The sequence below is a fragment of the Phascolarctos cinereus genome, unplaced genomic scaffold (assembly GCF_003287225.1).
Source record: "Phascolarctos cinereus isolate Bilbo 61053 unplaced genomic scaffold, phaCin_HiC Scaffold_9;HRSCAF=440, whole genome shotgun sequence".
NCBI classification, from domain to species: Eukaryota; Metazoa; Chordata; class Mammalia; order Diprotodontia; family Phascolarctidae; genus Phascolarctos; species Phascolarctos cinereus.
Window position 1 is genome coordinate 223001431 of NW_027556402.1, and position 19990 is coordinate 223021420.

At 38.5% G+C, this 19990-nt stretch overlaps 1 protein-coding gene across 1 annotated transcript in view; it reads left to right on the forward strand.

Moving 5' to 3' along the window:
- LUZP2 (leucine zipper protein 2) overlaps window positions 1-19990 on the forward strand; it is a 714257-nt gene that overhangs the window by 392084 nt on the left and 302183 nt on the right. The window lies entirely within an intron of this gene.

The following is a 19990-nucleotide window of genomic DNA, read 5'->3' on the forward strand; positions in this document are numbered from 1 at the left end:
ATGACCCTGGGCAAGTCACTTAACCCCAACTGCCTAAAGCAAAACAAAAACAAAAACTAACAAACAAAAACCAAACAAAACAAAGAATGTAATGAGCTTTTGAGTTGTTGATTAAATCATTATTGTCTTCCCCAGAACTCATAGCTCCTCCCGTGATAATATTCAAATTAAATTAATAATTTGAAAAAATATTAGCAGAATATGTCCAAAGAGCCAGTGTAAAAGGACTCTCGAAATAGTTAATCTTGCCCCTGGTGATTCCAGTTGGCATCTAATGGATAGTGCAACAGCTCCTAAATACCTGCCCAAGCCACCACATTGGTGAGAGGGCTGCTCTATGATCTTACATGACCACACTTACAGCAAAAAGAATTAATGCTGTTTCCAAAAGGGCTTTGAGGTGTCTTGGTAGGGATACAATTGATTTGTTAATACAGCAAAAAAAAGAATTTAATCAAATGGCTTAAAAAAAAAAACCTAATTGACAAACAAAACAACCTGGTGGGAAATTAGGTGGAAAATGAGGGAGAAAATGGCTCTACTTCTCTTGGGTGATTTTAGTTCACCCTAGACTTCCTCTTCCTCCTTTCTTCCCTTTTTCTGTCTGTCCTCCCCTTTTCCTTTTTTGGTCTTCTCTCACATTTGTTCCAAGTTAAAAAGGCTTAATGATAGTGATGGTGGTCTGCCAAACATTAAGCATAAATAGATAATATTAGCATACCAACTTGCCCTAGGATTATTTCCTTTGGAAATCCATCTAATATAATCTTAGAAAAAAGAGAATAATAAGAAATATAATGATGGTGATGATGATAATGATGATAATGCTATCTGGCAATCACAAAACATTTAAAGTTTTCAGAGTATTTTAGGCTCATTATTTCATTTGACTGTTTCAACAGCCCTATGAATTATGTGCTTTTGTTATCCACATTTTACACAGGAGGGAACTAAAAGCTTAAGAGGTTAAATGCTCTGGCCGAGGTTCCTAATGAGAATCTGAAGAAATAAACCCAGTTCTTTTGGACTCCAGCAACTATGATATGACTTAATGGAGAAAAGGGTAAAGTAATGAGAGAGAGAGAGAGAGAGAGAGAGAGAGAGAGACAGAGACAGAGAGACAGAGAGAGAGAGAGAAAGAGAGAGAGAGAGACAGAGAGAGAGACAGAGAGAGAGACAGAGAGACAGAGACAGAGAGAGAGAGAGAGTAAGGAAGGTGGAAGGGAAAGAGCAAGGAAAATTAGGGAAAGGGAAGGAAAGAGGTAGGAAGAGAGGGAAAGGGAGAACATTTCCATCCTTCCACCCCAGCTCCAATTTCACTCCCTCCTGCATATACTTCCTTGACACTAACGTAAAGAAGCGCATTCTACAAATGGTCAGGAAAGTATAATTTCAGAAATGAGCATGAAGAAACATTCATTGATGCTTGGATCTCATGTTGTAGGCAATGCTAATCAACATGACTATGTGCTGTATTGTATAGTATTTTTAAAGTGGAGATAAACCGACCTGTTCTCTCACATTATTACCTTGAAAACTTGTAAAATGACTCAGGTCCCAACAAAATACTTGAGACTGTGGTGATTTTATCAATACATAAACAAGCCTTGAAGGTAGAATGAACTTATATTGAAAGGGCCTCATGTTACTTTCAGTAGCCTTATGAACCATAAGGAAAACTAGTATGTGTCAAATTTTTGTCTTACTATAGTTATTAGTCATGTACAATTCCCTGGCCTGAATAGGAAATTGCATAGTAGGTGACAGAAGCAGCTGTTTGCAACTTGACTTTGGAAGGATTGTTAAAAACATGTAAATTTCTCAGGGGGTGGGGGGCATAATTCAGATGTTACCAAAGTAAAGGAAAAGCAAAAAAATTTTCTTCTAAAACATTTCCTAGTTCTATGTCATTTCAGTTTTTTTGTGAAAGTTTAATTTCTCCAGAGAAGTGCTACCTTGTAAATAGGAAAAATGGAAAGCAGTAGCTTTAGGCTCAATGTAAAGAAAATCCTCCTAATGCATAAAGCAAGACTTCTTAACCATTTTTTCATATTGTGGACCCATTTGGCAATCTGATAAGACTTATGGACTACTTCTCAGAATAGTGTTTTAAAATGTTTTTAAAAGCATAAATAAAAAATAAGTTTATTTTTTCCTTAATATTTTATTTTTCCCAATTGCATGTAAAGATAGTTTTCAACATTATTTTTTGTAAAATTTTGAGTTCCAAATTCTTCTCCCTTCTGCCCTTCCTTTCCCCCTCCCCTTCCACCCTCCCCAAGGCAGCAAGCAATCCAATACAGGTTCTACGTGTACAATCATGTTAAACATATTTCCTCATTTGTCATGTTGTGAAAGAAGAATCAGAACAAAAGGGAAAAACCACAAGAAAGAAAAACAAACAAAAAAGTGAAAACAGTATGCTTTTATCTGCATTCAGACTCCATAGTTCTTTCTCTGGATGTGGGTAGCGTTTTCCATCGTGAGTCTTTTGAAATTGTCTTAGATCATTGTATTGCTGTGAAGATCTAAGTCTATCATAGTTGATCATCACACAGTGTTGCTGTTGCTGTGTACAATGTTCTTCCGATTCTGCTCACTTCCCTTAGCGTCACTTCATTTAAGTCTTTCCAGGTTTATTTCAAATCCACGTGCTCTATCCCATTACATTTATATACCACAACTTGTTCAGCCATTCCCCAATTGATGGGCATCCCCTCAATTTCCAATTCTTGGCTGCCACAAAGAACTGCTATAAATATTTTTGTACATATGGGTCCTTTTCCCATTTTTATGATCTTTTTGGGATACAGACCTTGAAGTGGTATTAGTGGATCAAAGGGTACACACAGTTTTACAGCCCTTTGGGCACATTTGCAAATCGCTCTCTTATCATCTAGAGGCAATTTTTATATCTCTAATTTGTGATTCCTGTATGAAATCATAATGACTAAGACCTCAGGAGTCACTGTGGCTTTCTCAGGCCCTGCTTTGTGAACTGGGCACTTATAAAGAGGCATGCCTTTTTTTTTTAATTGTTCTCTGCTTCTGGATAAACAATGCTTTGATGACAATTCTTTCTCATATATTTTCTAATGAGATTTGAGGCAGCATGGAGGGATGTTATGGTCCTGATTCAGCTTTCAGTCTTTGGAATAGGACCTAACAGGAAGGGGCACATCCATTCCACAGAAGGGTCAGATTGAGTTACCTCGCCTCACACATGCTGGGATTAAATGAGCTTCTCTATTCTGCCAGTTCCGACTGCCTAGCTCTCACTTATGAACGTACACAGGGGCACAGTGTGCTTTTTTTGGGCCACCTGAGGTTGGCCATTGAAGGCTTTTCAGTTTTAATAAGTTAATTAGGGAAGGATGGAGGAAGGATTTGCTTAGATCTTGATTAAAGAGAAATGAAAAGGACCCTGGCAATAAAGCCAGCTGATAATTAGGTGGCAAAATATGTGAACAAAGTTCTATGGGTGTTTTATTTAATTACTGGCTTTAGAAAGGGTCCCTTTTCAGAACTCTGGTAGCATCAATGCATATATGTATCATTCCAAGCTTAATATGTGTTAGACCTGTTCAGATGCTCTAAAATCTACCTAAAATGAACTACTCACTGTCTTTACTGCATAATATCCCATCTCCTGCCTAGTTCCTTTGTAGTAGCCAGGGGTGGGGAACCTGCAGCCTTGAGGCCACATGTGGTCATCCTGGTCCTCAAGTGTGGCCCTTTGAATCCAAACTTCATCCAAAGGGGATTTATTCCCCTTAATAAAAGCATTTTCAGTAACTAGACTTTCCCTCTATGCCTGCAATGCATTTTCTCTTTCCTTCCACCTCAGTCAGTCATTCAGTCAGTCAATAAAAATTTATTAAGTGCCTACCTTGTGCCAAGCACTGGGCAAAATGTGCCAAAGAAGAGTCTCTGCTCTCAAGAAGTTCAAAATCTATTAGGTGATAAAACATACAAATAACTATTTAGAAATAACCTCTATACAGGAAAAATAGGAAGCATTCAACAGAGGGAAGACACTGGAATTAAAAATGATCAGGAAAGCCTTCTTGTAGATGGTGAAATTTTAGCTGGGACTTGAGGGAAACCAGGGAAGCCTGGAGGTATTGTTAGGGAGGGGAAGGGTTCTGGACAAGGGAAACAGCCAGGGAAAATGCCTGAAGGTGGTAGTTTCTTGTTGGAGGAATTGTGAGGAGGGTAATTTCACTGGACTGCAGGGCCGTATGATGTAAGAGGGCTGAGGAATATTGTGTGGGCAGGTTACAATGGATTTTGAATATGCATAAATTTTATTTTTGATCTTGGAAGAATAAGGAGTCATGGTTTATTAAAAGGGGAAGAGTGGGGGAAAGGAGCAGTACCATGATCAAACCTGTAGTTTAGAAAGATCGTTTTGGTAGCTGCATGGAAGATGGACTGGAGGGGGCAGATCTTGCAGAAGGCAAACAAACCACCAAGTTATTGCAATAGTCTGTGTGTGAGTTGATGAGAGTCTCCATCAGGGTGGTGGCAGTCTCAGATGGGAGAAAGAGGCAGACATATGCAAGAGATGTCAAGAAGGTAAAGTTAATAGGTTTTGGCAACAAATTGGTTTTAAGAAGGTTTAGAGAGAGTAAGGATTCAAGGATGACCCCTAGGTTGTGAGCTTGGGTGGCTCAGAACATATGGTGCTGTAGACAGTAATATGCATGAGAAGGGGAACAGTTTGAGGGAAGTTAAATGAGTTAAGCTTGGGGCATGTTGTGTTTAAGATCCCTACTGAACATCTAGTTCAAGATGTTGGGTAGGCACTTGGAGATGCATCCTGGAGGACAGAAGAGAGGTTATACCTGGGTAAGTGAGTTTGAGCATCATCAGCATGGAGATGACCATAAAATCCATGAGAGCTGATGAGATCACCAAGTGAAATGGTACAGAGGGAGAAGAGGGCTCATGGTATTCCTAGTTTCCTACAAAGTGATAATCCACAAAAATATGTTTAAAAGGTTTTACATGTATTTGAGAAAAAATAAAATAATTCTTAAAAAAAATTAAAGGTCAAATGTCTTCTTATACATGATGTCTTTCCTGATGTTCTTCCTCAGGGGCATATGGTATTATGATACTTGAGAATATCCTACTCCATCCCACCTAAGGGGGGGGAACGTATGTATTTATTTTTATATATCACATTATATACACACACACACACACACATATTTATATACATACATATATACACATACATACACATATATATACACACACGTACACATATACATACATATATATTTAAATATATGCATTTTTCTCTCCTAGTTTAAGCTCTTTAAGTGAAAAAATTTTCCCGTTTGTATTTGGATCCCTACTGCTGTCCATTTAGCAATTGCTCAATGCATGCTTTGATAACTGATGGATGAAAGGGCAGGGGATGTGCTGTAGATTGATATTTATACCAACTCTGTGCTTATATGATTGTATGCATCTAACTTGAAATCTTTTCTTGACATGGTCATCCATATTTTTTTTCCATCAAAAACATGCATGCAACATCTAGACAAAGGGTTCTTAACTATTTTTTGCATCCTATAACTCTTTGGCAATCTGCTCAAGCCAAAGAACTTGGTGTCAGAATAATGTTTTTAAACACATCAAATGAAATACATAGGAAAACAATCACATTCAAGTAAAATCATCAAAATGTCTTTTGAAATAGTAAACTCAAAGACTCCTGGTTAAGAATACCTCTTCTAGACTCATCTCATTAAGAATAATTAACTCCCTATTCTGCCAACGATACCAATTATAAAGAAGAATAGAAAACAATCATCAAAACAAGAAAAAAAGGCATAGATGTATCAGCCAAAAGTCTCTGCAGTTCTTAAAGGCTCATATTAAGTGATAGTTATGCAAGCTATAGAAATAGAAGCGTGATAATGGGCACTTAGGTTTTATATAAATGAAATTTGAGGAAACCTAGATTTGCTAGAAAAATGTGGCCTATTTTTTGAATAATGTATTGCTAAAATTTGTTTAGAATTCATAAAGCTGAAAGATTTTTAAATATTTCACAGGCCTAAAGAAACCTGGGTTCTGAGTTCAGTTTTCACATTAATTTGCTCTATGACTTGGACAAGTAATTTTGCCTAAGAAATCTCAATTTCCTTTCCTGGAAAATAAGAGTCAGCCTTGATGGCCTCTATTTTCCTACAGAATCTAAATTTATGGTCATAGGATCGCCTTGAATTCTAATATTTCATGGAATCGGAAACTCTGGTTGTTCTTGACATTAGACAGAAAGCCTATTAATGAATCCTTAAGCAGGAGGCCAATGGCCTTGATAGTTATCAAGGAAGTCCTTTAAGAGAAGGATCATGGGGAAGCTAGGTGGCGCAGTGGATAGAGCACCGGCCCTGAAGTCAGGAGGACCTGAGTTCAAATCTGGCCTCAGACCAAACACTTGGCACTTACTAGCTGTGTGACCCTGGGCGAGTCACTTAACCCCAATTGCCTAAAAATTAAACTATTAAATTAAATTAAAAAAATAAGAGAATGATCCTGGGATTGTACATGTAGAACTTGAAGGGGCCTAAGAGAACATCCACATTGTACAGTTAAGGAAATCAAGGCTCAATAAGGTAAAATGACCTGCCTACAGTCACAAAGTAGTAAGAGGCCCTCATATCTGAACTAAGGTCAACCGACTATAGAATCTGTGCTTTTCCCACTGATTTTGTTGTGTTGTTCAGTCTTTGACACCCTTTCTGACTCTTTGTGATCCCATTTGGGGTTTTCTTGGCAAAGATACTGGAGAGATTTGCCATTTCCTTCTCTGGCTCGTTTAACAGATGAGGAAACTGAAGCAAAGAGGGTTAAGTGACTTGTCCAGGGTCACACAGCTGGTAAGTGTCTGAGGCTGAATTTGAACTGAGATTTTCCTGACTCTAGGCCCAAGGCTCTATCCACCATGCCATCTCGCTACCCTTTTCTCACTGAACCACACTGCAAATTTATTTTCTTTTTATTAAGATATAATCAGAACAGATTTTCTAAGTGGTAGCATAGTATAGTATAGGGCACTGAATTTATTGTCATGAAGACATAGATTTAAAGTTTACCTCAGAAACTTACTAGCTCTATGACACTAGAACAGTTACTTAAACATTCTCTGCCTTAGTTTGCTTATTTGTTAAATGAGAGGAGTTGGACTCAATGGCCTCTAACGGTCCTTCCAGTTCTAACTATCATCCTACACATAAGAAGAAAGTGCTAAGGATATCATGATTCCAGTTTCTCTGGAAAGAGTGGTGTTTATTTGAATATATCTTACCCTTTTTTTTGAGTGAAAAATTCCTATTATCCTTTTCTTTTGTGGGATGTCTTTAAGTGGACAGAGTCTATTTGATTCCAAATGATAGTACATTCCCATTCTCATATTCTGATACCTTTTTCCTCCTAGCTCCTAGGATCCAATACATCCATGTTGTCATCTGGTAAAACAGAAGTCCCCCTTTCCCCAAGTTACCCTCACTTTCATCAGAACTTCCACTTACACAAGTCAGTTAAGAGAAGATCTAGTGTGTATTCAGTCCTACTTTTTACTGACATCCACCATGAAAGTTCTACTTGTGATGGTGGAATAGGGGCACTGTGGGCTGAATAAAAGGTCCTACAATTTAGATACAGAGCTAGATTCTATGAATGCCCAGGAAAGGAAAGATGCTAATAATGGGGAGGGGTTAGTTTTGAGGATTAGCCTTTTAAAGTTGATATCACAATTACTTTGAATCTTTCCTTGCCCAGGCAGGGAAGAGGAGAGAGAGAGAGAGAGAGAGAGAGAGAGAGAGAGAGAGAGAGAGAGAGAGAGAGAGAGAGAGAGAGAGAGAGAAGACTTTGTTGTGTGTTTTTTTTTCTAACAAAAGAAGGTAAGCTGCCAAGTTTTGCCAAATGTGAAATGGTTGGATTTGCCTAGTAGGACGGTTACTTAAAAGAGAATTATAACAGTGTAGGAAGAGAAAAAAAAATAAGAACTTGAATCAATATTTCAAAATCTTGAGTAGATGCTATTGATTCTTTTTCTTTTTATATTTCTAAGATAGGGAGGAAAATAACTGTTTAATGATCATCTTTTCATAAGGCTCCAGAAGTCACATTGAAGCCCAATAATTTATTTTCCTCTTCTAAAGTCTGTATTACCTTTCACTTGCCAGCATTTAACCTTCACATAATGTATGTATATCCATACAAATATGTTTGTGGTATATAGATACATGAAGCAGCATAGTATCATCTATAGGGAATGACCTCAATTAGGAGGAACCATGTGTTCAATTCCTTTCTCTGACAGGTTGCATAGGCTTTATGGTTCTAGGTAAACCACTTAATCTCTCAATGCTTCAGGAAAGAAGAAGGAGAACAAGGAAGAAGGAGAAGAAGAAAAGATGATGATGATGATGATGATGATGATGGTGATGATGATGATGATGATGATGATGATGATGGTGATGATGGACTAGGTATAGGGAGAGTGAAGGATAACCAATGGAAGTGTAAGAGCTCTATTAGTATACTCATTACATCCAAGCAAAGTAAAGAAATCACATTGGATGGCTATCCCATAAAGACCTTATGAGAGGACGTATTCAAGATTCACAGAGAATGAACCAATATGTCTGCATTGTAATCTATATCATTGGAATGAATCCATGTGTCAATGAGATCACTGATCCATTTAATTGTTGAGTATAATGATACCATGATAGAGTTTGAGTAGCAAGGGATGTTGGAGGCCATCTAATAAAATCCTCACATTTTGCAGTTGATGAAACCGAGGCTCTGAAAGTTAAGTAATTTGCACAAGGTCACACAAGTATGACCTGAAATACTTCCTGAACCCAGGTCTTTTGATGCCAGAAACAATGCTCTTTCACTGCATTTCATGGATGAGTCTAGGAAGCATTGTATTTTAGAAAGACATCTGGACTTGAAGTGTGAAGAGCTAGGTTTGAATACTGTCATTGTCTTTAATTACCATATCTCTAAAGTGGAGAAAACTGGATTCTCAGTGTTTTCCTCATATCTATTTATGAGAATCAAATGAGATATGAATATTGAATCACAAACAAATTTAGAATTTTATAATTCATTCTGATAATTAATTCTAAATTTATTTAGTCTGTTATTTACTAAAGTAAATACTGAGGTGGGCAAGGCATTTACAAGTGGTTTTTTTTGTTGTTTTATTTTGTTTTGTTTAATTTGAAGGACCTATTTATAACACTAGAGAACTAAATTACATATGTACAAATTATTTGAAAGGGTAGAGAGATACCTGTTTAACAGTATGCTTGTCTATGGAATTTCTCCACTTTTAGAGACTGCGCAGTGTAGGGATAGAGAGGTAACCTCAAAGGAAGGGAGACCTCAATTTTTGTCCAGGCTTAACACATAATGGTGGTGTGACCCTGGGAAGGTCACCTAACCACTCAAGTTTAGAGACAATTATGTAAAATTATAAATTGCAAAAGAAAATCTTGACCTGCATAGGTTAAAGAGATTCCCTTACCTTGTAGTTTTCTGTGTGAAGGATGTGATAGGTTGTTCCCTATTTCCTGGATTATTTCATTTCTTGCTAGTTTGGTTTGTATAGAAAAAATAATACATACATATTTTTGCATGTTTTTGACATGTCAGAAGCTAGATTTCCAAATAAGAATGTTTGCAAACTAGTAAAAATAGTTTATCAATATTTAGGTTATTGTATTTAAATTATGTTAATAATAACATGAATTCTAGAAGTATCTAGGGGACGTAGTACTTGGAGCACTATTTTTGGAGTCAGAAGATGTTTTGTTCCTTGACTTAGGCGCTGACTTGCTGTGACCCTGAGCAAGTCACTTAACCTCTCAGCCTAAGTTTCTTCATCTGTAAAATGGAGATAGTAATAGTACCCCCTTCACAGGGCTTTTGTAAAGAACAAATGAGATATGCGTGTGGTAAAGCATTTTGTAAACCCTGTAGTGCCATGTCAGTGCTAGTTTTTACAACTACTATTATATGCTCAACATATCCTATGACATTTCCCCATCTTATTCTCATTTGAAGAAAGGCACCAGCCATTTTGTGTGTCAGTGTCCACTCGGCCTGCCTGATTCTCCTTTTAAAGATAGTAGGGATCGGATTATTCCTAATGATGTATTTTATCACCACAAACACCTGGGTTGGCTTAGAAACTAACCAAGTTCAAAGTGGCATACAGACATTTCTACATGTAAAAGCCTAATTTATTCAGAAAATCTATCCTGATGGTGGCATTGTGTTTCACAGGCAGCTACAAATGTAACAGCATTTATTGGGCAGAAGAACACAGGAGGGCTCTTAACACTAACAGATGTTCTAGCACAGGTTCACTTTTGATCCAGTCAGACAGGAAGACAGCTTCGGAGGGGTTAAATAAGCTTACTGTATTCTAGTCTAGTCTTCTCAAGAAGGTTGTTGATAATGGGAGCACCAACTCCCGTAGTATTCCCTTATCATTCTTCTTGCCGACACAGGCTAGAATGGTAGGAGCTGCAACTCCTACTGGTCCCTTAAAGCCTCAATGAGGGCCAGTTGAGGCCAACCCAGATTCCCCCCAAGACTCGATGGTGACCAAGTTCATGCATTCTTCTATGCGTTACCCAAATCCCAAAATGGGTTCCCGCTAAGCCTTGATGGGGGCCAATCAAGGCAAGCACAAATGCACATCCGCCATGTGCCTTCCTATTCACCACTTACTGACCAGTGCCTGCTTGATTTATAGGGCGACAAAGAAGGCATTTTGCCAACAATAGCCTAACAATTTTGCATTACTTCATCCCTATGTCTACTGCACAAGTGTGGTGGAGATGTTCTGAACCATAATCATAAGAATTCATATCTAACACCTGGGGACTACAGATTGTTATGGCTTTGGATCCTAGGAAACCAAACTCTAGGAAAGAATAACACAAATCCACTTTGCACACAACAAAATCCACCTTGATTACACATCGTTTCATGACTATTTTTTCATTTCAAAATGACTTATTTTGAGACTGATATGTAGAAATTGTAACCGTACCTCACAACGAATGCTCAAAAGTGAACAAAAAATGAACAATAGGCTGAGTTGGAAAGTGTTGGAAGGGGAAGTTGCAAATTTTTCCTTCAGCTCAAGGCCTGTCACCTACAAGCTAATGTTGATTCCATCAACTCAACATAAGTGAAGTCAAGGACCAATATCCTTCAATTTAAATCCCTCATACTGTTGGCTTGCAGTTAATATTAGACAGGACTGAGTCAGGAGAGACATAGCTTCTATTTCAAGCTCTTCAAATGAGTCATTTAACCTCTTTTTACCCTTTTAAAAATAGGAATAAAATGTTCTTTGACTTACCTCTGACATGATGTGACTTTTGCTGAGATAATGTCTGTTAAGCAATTTGAATGTCTCACAACAAAGATGCTAAATCTCTACCAATAGGATTATTTTATTTATTTTTTCTCTTTCATACCCTTATCCTGAGGCTTTAGAGCTTAAATTATCTTAAGGCTTCCCTCTATGGGCTTCTGTGAGTGGTGGGTTGGGGTGGTGGCAGTCGACAGAATACAGAAAAGTTAAAGGTCATATTGGGGAGCCAGGATACTCATAGACATGGACATTCTCTCAGGGAAAGAACAGCAGTCTATATGTTCCCTACAGTTCACTTTTCTATTCCTTGCTCAGAAATTCCCAGTAACTGATTAAATCTAGCAGACAGGCATGCTACCAACTCTGGAAAAATAGTCCTTAGGATTTCTGAACTATCTAAGGACCTGGCAAAGGATTTGCAGGGGAAAATAAAGAAGGGAAAATGTTCCTCTCATTTGTTTGATCTTCATCCAGGTCATACTTACTACCAATGGATGTCCCTTAAAGGTCTAACCTGGGCCTGCTCTTCTTTTCCTTCCATACTATGTCATTTGGTAATTTCATTAGCTTCCACTGGCTCAGTAATCACATCTACATAAGCAGTTCTCAGATCTATTTTTTCCAGCCTCATCCTGTTGGTTGATTTCCAGTTACTCTCATTCCCTGCTTTTTGGTCATTTTGAACTAGATGTCCCATAAAGACCTTAAACTCAACATGTATGAAAAGAATTTAAGCTTTCTTTCACAACCTCCCATCTAGGGATTTCACCATGCTGGGGAGAGTGGGAGTGAAGATGGTGGAGGCAGCACTTCTTAAGAGCCTGCTATGTGCCAGGCACTGAATTAAACACTTGTATCTCATTTGATCCTTATAACCCTGTGAGGTAGGCATAATTATGATCTCTGTTTTACAGCTGAGAAAATGGAGAAGACAGGGTCACACAGTTAATAAGTGTCTAAGGCTAGATTTGAATTTGGGTCTTTCCCAGTCCAGGACCAGCATTCCATCTACCATGCCTCTTAATTGCTTTCCAGTCACCCAGGCTCACAACCTCACCAGCACTCACTTCACATATTCAAGCTATCGCCAAGTCTTGCTATTTCTACCTTCACAGAATTTCTTATCTACTCAAGCTCTTATCTTAACTCATACAGCCACCACAATGAAGCAAGCCATCATCAGCTCTTGCTTGAAAAATTCCAGTAGCATTCTGGTTGGTCTCTCTCCTCCACTCTAATCAGTCCACTGCTCAGCCACCAAAATGATTTTCCCTAAGGACAGGCCCAATCAGATAATGTTCCGCACTCTTCCTCCCAATTTCAATGCCTCCATGTTACCTGGAGGATAAAATAGAAAATACTTTGGCATTTAAACAGGCTTCTTCATAAACTGTTCCTTTCATTACTTTTTTGCTGTTTTTTATGTTACTCCCCTCCAAGCACCCCCAATCCAGTATTACTGTCCTCTTTTCTATCCCTGTACAATAATGTTCCTATCCCCCACCTCAATGCCTTTTTACTGTCTGTTTTCTCCGTGCCTGGAATATTTTTCTTCCTCACCTTTGATTCCTGGCGTCCTTCAAGATGCAGCTCAAATCACACTTTCTTCAAGAGATTCTCTGCCCCCCACAACCCACCTATGATTTGTTCTATATAGATCTTATACGTACAGTGATTTTACTTGGTGTCTCTCCCTTTAGAATGTGAGCTCTTTGAGGACAACAGGGGACTCTATTGTTGCCTTTTTTTCTGTCGCCTAAATCTTAGCATGGAGGCTGGTATAAAATAAGTGCTTAATGAATGTTTGCTGAACACTTGGCCTACTGGGATTGGAATCAAGAAGCCCTTAACTAAAACCTTGCCTCTGAACCTCACTTTGTATTCCTATGCGAGCTGGGTGGGGTCATGGGTTATGTTACTTGAGTTTAAAATAAGTTAATTGAGAGAAATGATTATTTCTTTCTTCTATTAATAACTAATTATTGGATTAGGACCAAAGTTTCTACCCTTTTTTCTACTTCCTCATTCAGAAATCAGCCCCTGTAGGTTATTCAGGCAGGCTTTGAAGTGTAGGGCTGATACTGAGAGGGAAAACTCAGACCTGTTCAAAAGGTAAAGAAATTTTATTTTCAGTGAATTGGTAGATTCTGTGTATTACTCAGACAGGTCTGGGAAAATGTGGATTTTCCCTTTTGTAAGACAGAGTGATATGAATATAGATGAGTCTCTTTGACCAAGACTGAGTGATCAGAAATACAGACCCCAGACCCTCATTAGCCTCTGTCTACCTCTCATTATGATATTCACTCTCTCATTAATTGTTAACTAATCAGAGTTGATTTCCACCCTCAGGAACTCCTGCTCTTCCAAGGGCAGGCAAGCATTGACAGAGACCAATGAGGGGTCTTTTCCATTCAAGAGTGTCACTGACCCCTTTTATTAATTACTGATAGCATGGTTAATAAAATGATTAATTACCCTGAAATTATGTCTCTTGAACTTTTCATATTTCAAATTAATAAAATGCATGATACATCAATCGATCAGCAAACACTTAGTAAGCCCCTACTGTGCCTGACACTGTCATTTGCCCTGGCAATAAAAAAAAATGTACAAACAGTCCCTGCCCTCAAGGAATTTACTATCAAATTGTTGAAGATAGCACTGTGTCCAGACCTATATACCAAGTAGAAACAACCTAGATAGATGATTATTTCAGGGGAAAGGCACTAGTAACTGGGATACAAAGACAAGGGGGTGAAGTGTACCTGCCTTCAAAGAGCTATTATTCTATTTGGAGGATCTAAGATAGATAATGGATGTTTAAACACAAAAAATAGACAAAAGATAAGATAAAATAATAAGAAAGGGGAAGAACATTAATGCCTGGAGGTTTCCTGAAATGGCTTATGCTATGCAGGATGCTTAACTAAGCTTTGAAAGAAACCAGGGCTTCTCAGAGGTTATGGTAAAAAGAGACTATATTCTAGACTTGGGGAATAGTCTATACAAAGACACAGAACTAGATGATGGATTAATGCATAGGTCATTTTGTCTGGAATGTGCAATGCATGGAGGGAGAATTGAGAAATAAGATGGGAAAAACTCAGTGGGGTCAGGCAACTCACTAAGGTAAGACATTATAGTTGGAAGATCAGCACAGATGCTTAATCTTTGGTTGCAGAGGAGAAGTAACCTTTCTTCTCCCTACCTAGTGAATACATAGCCCCAACCTTTGTGGTAGAATTGGGACTATTTCTCACATTTGTAATACTAATTGTTCTTTTCCTCCATCTGTATTCCAAAGTAACCTTTCTGTGGAAAATATTCCCCTTCCTCTCAGTCTCCTATCTGCAGAAGTGTTGCCCCCTTCCCCAACTGAGTTCTTCCTTGAACCACCAAGGTAAAATGATCTGCTCAGCAGAAGAACCCAGAGGACTCATGGTCTTTAAAGCTTAACACGCTACAGAAGAGAGATTTATGCTACAATATGTGAGGAGTTTCTCTCTGTTGTTGTAGCTACAATATTTGAGAGCCATATTGATTATTATTAAGCTGTCTTTCCAGGATCATATTGATTTCATAACTGAGAATGGCAAATTGAGCCTTCATTATTTACATCTGCAGGTTTATGATGACAAGCAGAAATTTACTAGACTTTTCTATGATTATGCCCAGATGTGCCCATTTGCCTATAAAAACGTCTGTATGAATGGATCTGTGTCATTATTTCCATAATTTGATTAGAAAATGCAAACTTCTTTCCAGTTTGAATAACAACATTCTAAATGATATTATCCTTTCCTGGTTCCCTCATTCAGTGCAGTTGGTTTGGAGGGCATTTTTCAATACTGGCTTTGGGGACTACTGAAGGATATTTTTAAAAAAGCATTGAAAGTGATAAGAAAATGATTTAATCAGGAATTTGGCTTTAGGCGTTTTAGAGAATATTGAATTGGATTTCTTGGGACTTCTCCATTTGTCCTTTATGAACAAGTTAAAAACATCCATGGTTACAAATAGTCTTTGCCTTTATAATATATACTGCAATGGTTCTTAGGTTGAGATGCCCTTGCTTCTCAGTGCTTTTAGTGTAGTCTTGTTTCTTTATAAGTATCCTGATGGAGCTTCCTGAGATAATCTCTCTCCTAGAGCAAGAAAGTATGGGCACTGTTTTAAAGTCTTCGTTTAGTGTCTTCCTAGGAAACCAAATTATCTATCATGTGCTGAAGGTTACGTGATCCTTTGTGTGATATCACAGGATTTGGTTTAAAAAAGGAGGGAAGAGGGCTCTTAAAATATGTATGTATGCTAGTTAATGGAAAGTGTAATGTCATTGACATTGTTTGACCTGGATTCAAAATACGTTCACTTGTTTAAATGATTTTTTTCTTGGGCAAGTCATTTACATTCTCTGAACCTCAATATTCTCATGTAAGAGAAAAGTATAATAAAACCTGCCTTGCCAACATTACAGGATTGCTTTGAGAACTAAAAACAATATGGAAAGTGAAAGTGCTTTGTATGCTTAAAAGTGCCATACACATAATGTGGTAGCATTACTTCCCTGGGGCAGTCAGATTTAATTACTGACAAGTTCATTAATTGAATATGGCATTAATCAATAATTCTCAGCCCTTCAAAAGCTAAGTGTTATCATTGGGAAGGTTTTCTTTGTGAAAAATTACATGCTTCAACCTTAGCCCAATGAACTCTAAGCTGTTTTCTGTTTTTGCTATTTCCCCATAATTGGGGATATATTTGCACTGATTGATAGATTCTCTCTTTCCTGTGCCTTGTTCAATTCAATAAAGATCTAATAAATGCCTGCTATGAGTCAGGCTCTGAACTATCATTTGGGGAAAGAGAGGAGGCCATAATATCATGGGCTACATGCAGAGAGGTGCACACAGCACAGTGCCTTGTGTACAGTAAGCATTTAATAAATGCTTGATGACTTGACTGGTTGATGTTATGTAGCAATTGTATGAAGCACAGGGCATTACTAAAGGAGGGCATCATGCCACCCATGCTCTTCTGGGAAGTAAACTTGGGAGTTTATAAGTTGTAATTAAAGGAGAAGTGCATTCCAGATATTGGATAGTGGGTGGGAGGGTTTCTGTCATGGTGACTCATGACATTTCTTGCACAGTGCATAAAGCACTGAGCTTGGAGTCAAGACAACCTGAGTTCAAAACCTCCAGTACAGATTTACTGGCTGTATGATCATGGACAGGTCACTTCACTTCTCTCAGCTTCTGTTTCCTCCTCTTCCAGGATCATATGAACCTAAGCAAAGGCACAGTGGTAATCTACTCAGCAAACCACTAATAGACGAATGTGGCCCCAACAGAGAGCATGTGGGAGGAATAGGACATTTAAAGGTGGGAAGATCCCTAGGGGCATGGAGTGCAAGCCCCCTTCTTTTACACATAAGAGGCAGGCCAACTCTTATGATGACCTTCAACAAATGTATTCAAATATCCATCCATCTATTCGTTTATATAGAATCAAGGTTCAGTGTGGCATTATGGAATTTGCTGCCTTCCAGGAATGAAAAGTTAACAAAGCCCATAATGCCATTCTATACCCCTTATACATGGAAAATGTTTGGAGTACTATACTAAACATAGGGGCTTGTGTGTGTGTGTGTGTGTGTGTGTGTGTGTGTGGTGTGTTTGTGTGTGTGTAGGGAAGGATATATATGTATGTGTGTGTATACATACATATATATGTATATATATATACACACATATATATAATAACTAAGATTAAGTAAGATGTAGCCCTTATACATGGGAAACATATAGTCTAATAGGACATGTCATACACACAAATAACGATATTAAAAATCTATATGTTGCTAGGCCCTGCAATAAGCACTTTACAATTATTATCTCTTTTGATCCCTACTACAATCCTGGGAGGGAGATGCTATAATTATGCCCATTTTAAAGATGAGAAGACTGAGGTAAATAGGCATGTGACTTGCCCAGGGTCACATAGATAGTAAGTGTGGAAGGCCACATTTGAGCCCGGGTGTTCCTAGACCTTAGATCGAGCCTAGGCCTTCCTGGTTCTTTCCATTGTGCCACGTGGCTATAAATATTAAAACAAATTATTGGAGGGACTATTAATGTAACCATTCCCAAATGAATTCAGGTGCCATGTCCTCTATCAAGCACTCCTAATTGCTCTTGGTAACTAGCCACTTCCCCCCATACAAACCCCAACTGCACAGAGCTCAAACTCTCTAATGCAGTTATCCTAATACGTTGTGGATTATGCTTATCTCTTTTCAGAGCTGATCCCCCTGGGCAACTGTAATTCGGAATTCAAACCTCAGTCCTCAGACTCCCACTCTAGAGCTTTTTTTAACCATCATTTTCCGGTGTTTCTAAAACAAATAGTTGGAGCACAGCGGGGAGGAGCTGGAGGCTCAGCTTTTCCGTTCCACAGCCGCTGATGGTCTTTTCAGGACCAGTCTATCATCACATATGCAGAATGTTCCTGAAAAGCAGGAGGACTAGGTACAGAAGGTATAGAGCTGTGACTACCCAGAAAGGATGCTATTCAAAGCCTCCACTGCTCAGGCAGGTCAGTCCCACCTGGTGGGAAGAGTGGCCTTTACAAAGAACTGATTAAATGCTTTGTATTTACATTGTAATCAGCCATTGGTTTCTATGTGTTGTTCTTTACCATTGTCCTACTGAAGGAGTTAGGAACACAGCCTTTCTTTTGCAGGTGAAGAGATTCAGGCATTTACTGGTGGTGCCTTGTTCAATAGATGCCACACCTCCTGTTAACTCTACCCATTTGTTATTCTACTTACCTGCTAGTCTCCACTGCAACAATTCCTGTTCCATTAATTATATGCTCCTTTTTGTTAAGCCTGAAAAGACTTTATAGTTTCATAAGCAAAGCTGATGCAGAAATCTCAGCATGTTAGAAGTGTTGATTATGTTCCAGAATGTTAGCTCATTTATGTCTTTTTTTAAACAAAGGATGGCAAAATATGTATGTCAATGTAGGAAAACAAATGATCCAAACAAATTATGAGAAGAAATTAAGCCTAACAGAGAGAGTGACAGAGGGAAGAAGAGAGAGAAGGAAAGGGAAAGAAGGGGATAGGGAAATGGAGAAGAAGAGAGGGAAGGAGAGGGAAAGAAGGGGATAGGGAAAAGGAGAGAGAGGAGGAGAGGGAAGGAAATGGATAGGGAAATGGAGAAGAAGAGGTGGAAGGAAGGGAAGGAAGGGGATAGGGAAAGAGAGAGGGAAGGAACAGGGTAGGGAAAGGAGAGGGAGATGGAGAAGGAAAGACAGACAGAAACAGAGAGATAGATAAAGAATAAGAATTGCTTAGTAAACACCTACTATAGTGTGATTTACTGTGCTAAGTGCCAGGTGTACAGATACAAACTAGCATGAGATCCCTGAGGATAGGGACATTCCACTTTTGTCATTGAATTCTCAACATCTGGCATAGTACTTTGAACAGAGTAGACACTTTAAAAAAAATAAAGTTATGTTGATTTGTTTTGAATTGAAAATGCAGTACTAAAGAAAATGGCATCCACGAAATGAAATTAAACTTTATCATTGACAGAGTCCTTGTCTTACATCCATAGTGAATAAGCGGGGCATAGGTATGACCATCAAAAGCAATGTTCACTGCAGTGCAACAGTTTTTTTCCTCAAGATCAGATTTATTTACTGGAACAGTGGCTTATTAGCTAGGTACTGTGGTGCAAAGACTTAACTAGTTGATTTCTTTTAGTCTCAATTTTCTCATCTGCAAAATGGGGCTTAATGCCTTCATACAGATACCTTAGATATAAGGAAATTAGGATCATAGATTTGAAGGTGGAAGGGACTTCAGAGATCATCTCTGAATAAATCGACCCCCTCGTTTCAGAAACCACACAAATACTAAACAGCCAATATGGTATTTGATCCCAGTTTCTCTCAACACAGATTCAGAATTCCTTCCACCAGATTCAGTATTCCTTCCACCAGATTCAGTATTCCTTCCACCACATCTTCCTGCTGTTACTCTGCAGGTTAGTACATACATCATACATGTGAATAATTGCCTTCACCCTTTTACCTTGCTAGGAAGTTGTCTGGAAACACTTGGTCATGGGGAGGCTTAGGTAGGGTACCTTAGAAATAGCCAATCTAAGTCTCAATTTCAGGAGAAACTACTAGTTTATAGCATGTTGAGTTGAATCTGCTCTTTAAATAAAAAGCAGCCAGCTGAAAAGCAAAGCCTAAATATGTAGTTATGGGAAACAGGAGGTTAAGCCACATAGAGTCTCTTCTGTTCTGTTCCAAGATGCCGGTCAATTTAATCGAGAGAGGCTGGCTAGGGAGAGCCATAAAAGGTGGTAGAGCTCGTTTTCAGGTCTGAAGCAGCCCTGCACTGATCTCTGTTCCAGCCAGGTTGTTATGCGGCCATGAGAAGAGCAATTCATTATTTATTCGGGAGAGTTAGAGATGACAGTGCAGCTCGGTAAAATCAGAGTGAAATACAGTAAAGGTCATGTCTTTGCAAATGGAAGT